Source organism: Misgurnus anguillicaudatus, chromosome 11, assembly GCF_027580225.2.
Source record: "Misgurnus anguillicaudatus chromosome 11, ASM2758022v2, whole genome shotgun sequence".
Taxonomy (NCBI): Eukaryota; Metazoa; Chordata; class Actinopteri; order Cypriniformes; family Cobitidae; genus Misgurnus; species Misgurnus anguillicaudatus.
In genome coordinates this window covers 3,839,857-3,849,660 of record NC_073347.2, presented here as the reverse complement: position 1 = coordinate 3,849,660, position 9,804 = coordinate 3,839,857, and the positions used below count along the sequence as shown (strand labels likewise).

The 9,804-nt window shown below is 34.6% G+C and overlaps 2 long non-coding RNA genes across 2 annotated transcripts; one reads left to right on the top strand and one right to left on the bottom strand.

Moving 5' to 3' along the window:
* Positions 1-1,335: 1,335 nt before the first annotated feature.
* LOC129428040 (uncharacterized) lies at positions 1,336-4,064 on the bottom strand. Its single transcript, XR_012371983.1, has 6 exons — positions 3,981-4,064; positions 3,342-3,389; positions 3,143-3,231; positions 2,954-3,044; positions 2,778-2,857; positions 1,336-2,594 (listed from the first exon to the last, which is right to left on the bottom strand). It is a non-coding gene; the product is annotated as an uncharacterized lncRNA (long non-coding RNA).
* A 4,247-nt stretch (positions 4,065-8,311) lies between these two features.
* Positions 8,312-9,446, top strand: LOC129454236 (uncharacterized). The gene is made up of 3 exons (XR_012372278.1): positions 8,312-8,686; positions 8,769-8,812; positions 8,969-9,446. It is a non-coding gene; the product is annotated as an uncharacterized lncRNA (long non-coding RNA).
* The last annotated feature ends 358 nt before the right edge of the window (positions 9,447-9,804 follow it).

The window sequence follows — 9,804 nt, the reverse complement described above, 5'->3', positions numbered from 1 at the left end:
GAAAATGAAAATTGAAAAGACGTCAAATTTGTCCAACTTTTCAACGTTGAAAACAGGTCGATCTTCAACGTCTAATTTTGGTCCATTGAAGGTTGAAAATGAAAATTGAAAAGACGTCATATTCGTCCATCTTTTCAACGTTCAAATCAGGTCGATCTTCAACGTCTAATTTTGGTCCATATTCATCCATCTTTTCAATGTTGAAAACAGGACCACATTAACATACCAAATAACATTTTATAAAATGAAACAAAGCTTTAAAGGGTTATAAGAACTTTAATAAAACAGCACATTTTAAATAGTGCAAACAGTCAAGTAACCAACAGATTTCACAGTCTGCAATAAACAGGTCGGTCCAGTAACCAACACAGAGTGCAATAAACATATTCCAACACAGATTTCAGAGCGCAGTAAACATAGGTCAGTCCAATGCAATGAGCCGGGGGTTTTCGAAGCTGTCCTGGAGGACTGCTGGTGCTGCACGGTTTGCATGTCTCCCTCATTAGACACACCTGGTTTAAATTTTCAGCTCATTAGTAAAGACTGCAAGACTTGAACTGGGTGTGTAAGGTAACTGAATGAGGTGTGTCACAAAAGGGAAACATGCAAAATGTGCAGTGCTGGTGGTCCTCCGGGACAGCTTTGAAAATCCCTGCTATGAGCAGTCCAGAGCTTTCTGTAATCTGGCAGTTGGTTGGGCTTCTCTCTGTGATGATGGGTGGAAGATTCGCGTCACATTCACCTGCCTCTCACTGCATGAAAAGAGGTGTATCCGTACTAGGAAACTCCTGTAAACACCACTGATTTTCGGAAGTATCTACTAGTTCCACTGAGGGTAAACTACTAATTCCACCAAGTTAGGAAACTCCCGTAATGATACCAATTCGGATGTATCTTGCTGAGGGGATATTACCGTGGAATATGCAGCCATTTGTTGCCATGGCAAGTAATCCCATTGAAGATTTTGGCAGGGGCCACTTTCACACCTACAGAGGTACTGGAATTTCACACCTTTGCACAATTCTAGTGTCCCCATTGGTGTTTAATCTCAACACTGATTGGTTGCTTTTAAAACCCCCTCCCAAAACTCTGACAACTATTGGGACACAACTTTGAAACTTTCCAGTTGAGATAATTTGATTGGTTACACTTTGTTTTAAGCCCAACCCAAGCCCTCATAGCTTAGTGACTTGATTGGTTATTTGCCTGCTATGCAGATAGACTACACCCCCCCACTATATACTACTATACATCCCCAAAACCCTTAAAAAAAAAAAACTTGAGTTTGAAATGTTTATTTAATAAAAAAAATATATAATACACAAATATTAAAAGTTGCATACATAAACAATACAATTTAAACTCATAAATATACAGACAGAGAAAGCAATATTAGAGTAAAATAAAACAAAATAAAAGCCACAATGAAAACTACATTCAAAGCAGTACAATGTAATGTAGCAGTGGCGGCTCGTGACTGCTCATCCGAGGGTTGCAAATTCAAAATAAGTGTTCAGAGTGTCATGCGTGTTGCTTGTGTTTTTAAAATATGTGTTTGTTGCTTCATGTAAACCACGTGCATCACGTGTTTAGTCAAAACACGTGATGCACATACACGCACTCGACACACAGAACACATATTTTGAAATTGGGAACCACACAAATGACGGCGCATTGAGTGCTCACAAAAAAAAGAAGTCACCAGCTGCCACTGTAATGTAGTAAATATCTAAATAATCTAAAGAAATCAGTCCTACACTGCAAAAAATGACTTTCTTACATAGTATTTTTGTCTTGTTTTCTGTAGAAATATTATTTAAATTAAAATGCTTTTTCTTGAGGAACAAAATGACCCAAGAAAATAAGTCTAGTTTTAGACCAAATAAATAATGTGTGTGTGTCTGTGTATTAAGTGAATTTGTGCTTAAAACAAGCAAAAATATCTGCCAATAGTGTGAGAAAAAAATCTTAAGTTTTCTTTTTTCTTAAAAACTTAATTAAAACACAATTTTCTCACCCCATTGTTAGATATTTTTTCTTGTTTAGGCACAAATTATCTTAAATTGTATATTTTTGTCTAAAAACTAGACATATTTTCTAAGGTAATTTTGCTCATCAAGAAAATACATCTTGATTTAAGAATTTTTAGTTTTTCTACTGAAAACAAGATAAAAAGTGTTAGAAAGTGATTTTTTTGCAGTGTAGAATTAATAACAGAGCTCCGTCTTGGAATTATTCAAACATTTCTCACTGTAACACTGTAATTTCTCACATTTAAGAAAACCGGTTGCATTAAACCATTCAAGTTCTAAAACACATAGATTTGAGTACTGTGAACTTAAACAAATTGAGTCACATGCAGTTAAGCACTTACACCCAAGTTCACACTACCTAAATATAAGTGCATAATTGCACAAGACTTAAGTTCACAGTACTCAAATGTATGTTCTTTCAAAACCCAATGATCCAAGGCAACCAATTTCCTTAAATGGTTTGAGTTAAGTTAACTGTTAGGTTTTACATTGTAAAGCATATACTTGTCAGCAAAGGTAACGTTGATGCACCCTCATCTGGACAGACATCTCTTGGGAGCCCTTTGGAAATATAAAAGTACATATAAGTATTTGGCATAATACTATTACACATATACATATACAGATACACACACACATGACAAATCAAAATGATAAAGTTGTACATTTTAGAAAGTTTACATTAAACTATACAAAGATACAACAATATATGATCAAAGAACTTCATAATGTCCATCTTCATACTTGATATTCTGTGTTGATGTCCTCAGAGTCTCTGTGACGTTCTGCAGCTTCATTACAGTAGGCTACTTCAATATAGTTGTCTATCAAACACAGAATAAAAATAGAATCACATACATCATAACACATCTATTTACTATTTAACCTCTTTGATTTAATAATTTCATTATTAAACTTACATCATTTTGGCCAGATTGCAGTGACATCCATTTCTTCAGTGTCTGGATCAGTTTGATGTTTTAGCTTCCACTGTTACTTCATTATATTTCTCTGTCAAACACAGAATTAAAAATCAAAATCACATACATCATAACACATCTATTTACTATTTAACCTCTTTGATTTAATAATTTCATTATTAAACTTACATAATTTTGGCCAGATTGCAGTGACATCAATTTCTTCAGTGTCTGGATCAGTCTGATGTTTTAGCTTCCACTGTTACTTCATTATTTCTCTGTCAAACACAGAATTAAAAATCAAAATCACATACATCATAACACATCTGTTTACTATTTAACCTGTTTGGTTTTTAAAATTGAATGAATAAACTTAAATCATCTTTACCCAGAAACCTCTTCAGCGTCCACAAGTTGACCACAGTGTACATGACCTCTGTAAACACAAACATGGATAGACTTCATGTTTAAAAAGATGAAGAACAGCAAACATATAACATTAAAATATATTATGACTCCAAGCTTCTTTACAATTAGCATCTAGGTTCTCTCAAAGTGAAGCTGGCTTTGTTACAAATCAATATAAAGCTATTAAAACCGTCTTGAAAAATAAGCCGCATCTACCAGCACTAAAGCAATGAGCTTTTAAACAACAAAAGATCGTCTGTTTATCATTTAAAATAGCAGAGAGACACTTGCTGGCTGCTAACATTTCCAACACACAAGTTACTGTTGCTTTGTTTGTTTTAAGCAAAGAACTTCTCATCTTGGCTTCTTTAAAGTTTTGTTTTAAAAACTTAAACATCGAATTGATTCTTTTAACAGCCCGGTTTGAATGTTACTTCGCGTATTTTTAACCTCATGTTTACCGCTGTGTACCATGTATACCCTTAATGTTTTACTGTTTGTGCTATAAATTCAAACAGTTCTAGTATAAAGACAAAAACGAATCATAGTAAATAACATAATATGAACAAATAGGCATCCGATCAGCGCGATGCAGACAAACTAATTAAATCAAACTTACCTTACTGTTGATGAGCAAACAAAGAAAGAAAGAGAGCGAGAAGTCCAGGCTGTAACGGTTCGCGAGTTTGAATTTTCCCGTCAAGCCCATAGGTCAAGCAGTCGCACATGAAGGGTGGGGGCAGATGAGTGGGTGCAGGTGCATTCTGGGAAATGTAGTCCTTTTCTTTGGCGTTGTCACTGCTGTAGCATATGCTGCTGTAGATGTAAACTACGATTTCCAAGGTGCATTGGATGCACTACAATCATTCCAGCCCATGTTTGATTGATCCTCTGCTCGCACTTTATTATATACTTTTATATAATCCGCGTTTTCACGCTATGCATGGTTCTTTATACTTGGTCATTAATAAAAAATATTTCTATAAAGTTTATAACGTTGACAAAACATGTTTAGTTGACAAACATGTTAACAGTTATTTTGAATGATGCTCAGATTTTCTTAAATATAAAATCTTTGATGAAATACAAAACTCTTTAAACATGCCTCAGGAATTATCTTTGGGTTTAGTGGATTAACTGCTCATCATTGGAAACATTGAACATATACCTAAATGAATTCTTACTTAAATATAAGTAAATACAAAACTAATGCTGAGTTAAGACATGTAACTTACTGAACTTACTTAATTACAACATGAACTCAAATTAGTTCATTGTAAATGAATGCATTAACTAACAATGAAAAACATGTCATCTTAATGATGACTCTTAGTTTATGATAGTATATGCCTTAACTCAGCATTAGTTCATGTTAAAGTAAAAATACATGTATGGCTTTTATCACTGTGATATATGGACCCTTATTATATTATAAAGTCCCCATCTCTTTTATTTAAATTGATTGATTGAAGACAAACATTATAATATGTGGACTGACTTTGTACAAGCATGCATTATCAAATGCTAAACAGTTACCTCCTCAGATAAACTACACATTGATTGGTGCCCGAACATTTTCCTTACAAGGGCCAAACCTGACTGAGGGCCGTGGCCCAAAAGTAAATGTTGTTGTGTTATAATAAAATTAAAGTTGCTCTGATAAACCCTAATTTATAATTTTCTAATATTTTAAAAATAAATAAGCAAACATTACTCTGTTTATGCATAACTAATGCAGTTTTATTTTCCAAGGCTTTTTGTAAAAAAAATCATTTTGCCAACCAATTTAAAATATTCTTTTCTCTGTGTGCCACTGCCAAAACCTCTTCATTTTTAGCCTGTAGTACCCGAGTTCATTAAGTTTTGTGATGCATTTTATACACCTTCAAGTATGCATGAAACATAAAAAAATTCACTTTAATCCCTTGCATTTAATATTAATTTACATTTTTGTAATGTAAAAATACAACAAAAAAATGATACATTTTAGAAAATGTTTAATTAAAAATATGAACATCTGCGTCAATGACTTTTGTTCTTTTTCCTTATCTCATGTGGCATGATGGGCCAAATTAAAGATCTATTGTGGGGCCAACTTTGGGCACCTCTGGATTAGAAGTACAGTAGCTGACAGGTATCTGCAGATATGTTTACCCGAGTTTGTCAGTCAGTATCACCCAACATGTTTTGCATTCATGTGAAAGACTGTCTTTTAGATTATGGGCCTGTCTATTAATATTTTTGTTTCTATTTTAAAAGATTTAATGAAATGTTAGGGTAGAATTATAATAACAATAGAAACAGAGAACTTCAAATCATGAGACATCAGCAAAATCAAGCAGCTTTACATTTCACTGACTAATTTATCAACATTCTAGCTAGCAAAAATGTGTTACATGATGTCGTTTGAACGGCTTCTTTTAAACGATGTATGCAGCATTGAGGGAAACGTGCACAATATTCTGACCTAGGGCAGTTGGAGACATGTTTTCAAAGTGTTGGAAATAAATATTCTGAAATAACATTTGTTGCATTTCTCTTGAGTCAGAGACATAACTTTCACACATTAAAATTGTAATTGTGTCCATTGAATTTTAGTTATTTTGAATGATGCTAAGTTTCTTAAATAGACTAATTAAATTATATTAATAATAAACGTATTTAGAAAACAGTTTTTATGTACCACAATACTGTATGTGCTGTCTTAAAGAGACATGGTTAACCCCCCACCCCACCACACTCAGCTCTGAGAACAAAGAAGACACCTCTACCTGTGGGTCATTAACATATAAAAAGCCCTTCACACCTCACACCCACCGCTCCTCACAACCAGCTGTAAGGATTCCTGGAAACTTCCACCAGTTCCTATATACATCCACAAACGTAAAGTTTCTGGATGTTTCACAAGTTTACTTTGGTGTATTACCTTTCCAGGCACTCTGCCTCAAAAATCTGGCAAACCTAAAGTTTAGCAGGGATTTCCCATCCCGTATTTGTCCGTATACAGCTCTTTTCATGCAGTGTCTTCGCTTCTTCTTCTTTAAGTTTTATGGCGGTTGGCAACTACCTTTAATGGTGCATTACCGCCACCTGGTGGGGTGGGGTAATTATATCATGAATCCTCATTGCACCTCAATCGCAGTTTCATATTTTTTATAACTTTGACGTAATATGTAAAACTCTTTACATTTACTTAAGATAATACTTAAGATAATTGTAGAAATGAGTGAAGAGTCCATGATAAATCCAAACCAGCCGTATTTATTACATAAACATCTGTAGTGTATATTCAATTTACAGCTTACACAGCCACAGGCAACAAACAGAAACTAAACATTTCAACCCGGCAGGGGAATACAAAACAGCGCCAACAGGACTCATGCGCACTTCCACTAGTACGGTGTCTCTCAGTGTCCATAGAGTACGCAAGCGCAATCATTAACAAGAATGATCTACAATAATAATAAACATGGTTTGGTAATTTGTATTCTCCATTGTTTTAGCATGTATAACAGATTATCTAGCTGTCTTAGATTATGAGTTGAAAACGTGGTCAGTTGAAAACACGTAGTCAAACAGTCCAGCCAAAACTACTTAGTTGAAATCACGTCTTAACTAGTCCAAGTTGGAGCGACTTATTTTCAACCATATTTCAACGTTGAAAGACCGTAATTGTTTACTGGTAGATTATGAGTTGAAAACATGGTCAGTTGAAAACATGTAGTCAAACAGTCCAGCCAAAACTACTTAGTTGAAATCACGTCGTAAACCAGTCCAAGGCGGACCGACTTATTTTCAACCATATTTCAACGTTTGAAAGACCGTAATTGTTTGCTGGTAGATTATGAGTTGAAAACATGGTCAGTTGAAAACACGTAGTCAAACAGTCCAGCCAAAACTACTTAGTTGAAATCACGTCGTAAACCAGTCCAAGGCGGACCGACTTATTTTCAACCATATTTCAACGTTGAAAGACCGTAATTGTTTACTGGGATGACAGTGTACAATACATATCAATTGACCAACAATGATTACTTTCAAAATACATACAGACAGTGCAACTTAGGTTGATATTCCTTCTATACTGTGCATAAACAGGGTAAATGTATTTGTTGCATAGTTTTACCACAAGTTCAAATGATGGCTATGCTAGAACTAGGATACGTTCTAACAGCTTTTAAACTGGCAGTTATTTGTCCACTAATCAAAAAAACGCACCCCGACCAAGGAGATCTTAATAATTTTAGAACAATCTCAAATTTTTTCTAAACTGTTAGAAAAAGTAGTGGTGGCAAGCCAGCTATGCACATTCTTAGTGAATAAAAATACATATGAACCCACCATAGCACAGAGACTGCATTGCTTAGAGTCACAAATGACCTCCTTTTAACATCTGATCGTGGTGAAATCTCAAAATCTCGTGGTGAGATCACTCAATCTTACTTGATCAACTAGAAAACTATGTTGGCATCAGTGGTCAGGCGTTAGCATGGTTTAAATCGTATCAAACCAACCGCTATTACTTTGTTTATTTAAACGAGGAAGAGTCGTATCACGCCCCGGTTAGATAGAGCATACCGCAGGGATCAGTTTTAGGTCCTATTCTGTTCTCGTTATATATGTTACCTCTAGGAGACATCATCAGGAAACACAACATAAGTTTTCACTGCTATGCAGATGATACCCAGCTTTACATTTCCTCACATCCTAGCGAAACCCACCGGTTTTCTAAGCTAACAGACTGTATTAGCGATATTAGTGACTGGATGGCAAATAACTTCCTTTTGCTAAACTCCAATAAGACAGAGATTATTAATATTGAACCAAATTGCTCCGAACAAAATATGTCAGATTACAAGTTACTCATAAATGGCTGCACTGGTGCCGTCTTCCACAGTCAAGAATCTAGGTGTGATGTTGGACAGCAATCTATCCTTCGATTGTCCCAGGGGCGGAGCGGGGGGGGTGGCTTTTGGGGCTCGAGCCCCGAATGTTTTGTCAAAAGCCCCGAATCTTTTCAGATCTGTAAAATGAATTCATCCAGGACGCTAGGTGGCGGCAATCAGCTTTAACTCTCCGGTCCCCCACTCAACTGAAAATGAATAAGAGATGCGTGTTGAATGCAAAATAACATTTTGAATCTCCACACAGTAAACGCCTTTTCAAAGTGTCTTTATTATTACAGTGCCTTCGTTATTACTGTAAGTGTATATTTATAGTTATGTGATGCAAATACTGTTAAATAGCGTCAACTGATATATTATCTGCATGGCTAACGTCTAACTTACTGTGGTGCTCTGGTCTAGTCTGCCTCATTGGTCATTGGTAGTATTTAAAGTACATTTAATAGCAGTGAATTAAAACTCTGAAAAAACTTGCTCATTGTTGCATATATACTTTTTTATAGATGGATATACGATTTATATTTTTAAAGACGTCAGAAGTAAGAAGGTCAGAAAGTATATAGTTAGTTAGGTAGCTTATGTTTTGTCCATATGCATTTGAAATTCGCAATGATTTTACCTCAGAAATACATTGATAGACAGTTATAAAATGTGAATCCCCAATCTCTTACATTAAAATATCCTTATGTGTGATAACTGTCAGTGCAAATAGGAAGAGAGGAGGGTGGAGAGAGATCACAGATAGACAGAAAGAGAGAGAAACGCTTCCATAAGCAGGTGAGAAATTGTTCTGTCAATGAAGTCAAAAATTGTTATTCTTATGTAGCTTTATAGTTACTGGATTAGCCTTCAGCAAACATGTTTGCCTATTTTTGGATAAGAGAAGTTAAAGTATCATTGTCAAAATTTGTTATGTTGCAGTTTCAAAATGACAATACCAGTGTTGGGTAAGTTACTCAAAAAAGTAATTAATTACTAGTTACATGAGTAATTAATCTTCAATCATGTAATTAAATTACTTTACAAATTACTCCAAAAAGTATTTAATTATTACTAATTACTTTCTAAATCCTATTTAGTACATGATACAAGGATAGGCTTGAAATGGCTTGAAGAAACAATATATAAAAGTACATCAATTATTCTGGTCCCACTTTAGGGTTCATTTCTCTCTATTAATTAACTATTAACTACTTTTGCATCAATATACTCCAACTACTGCTTATTAATACTAAAGTAGTTGTTTATTTTAAGTATTTGTAGAAATGGGGAGGGTTAAGGGTGTAGAATAAGGTTTTGCAGAATCAGGCATTAATATGTGCTATTTAAGTAGGCCTACTAAAAAACAGTCAACATCTCAGTAATATTAATGCTAATAATCAACCAGTTAATAGTGAGAATTGTAAACTAAAACCATGTTAAATCCACTATTTATTATAGTATACATAATTGTTCTACAGTTCATAGACAGTATTTAGTTACATCAGAAGTAACTGTAATTCGATTACAAGAAAAATAAGAGTAATCCCTTACATTACT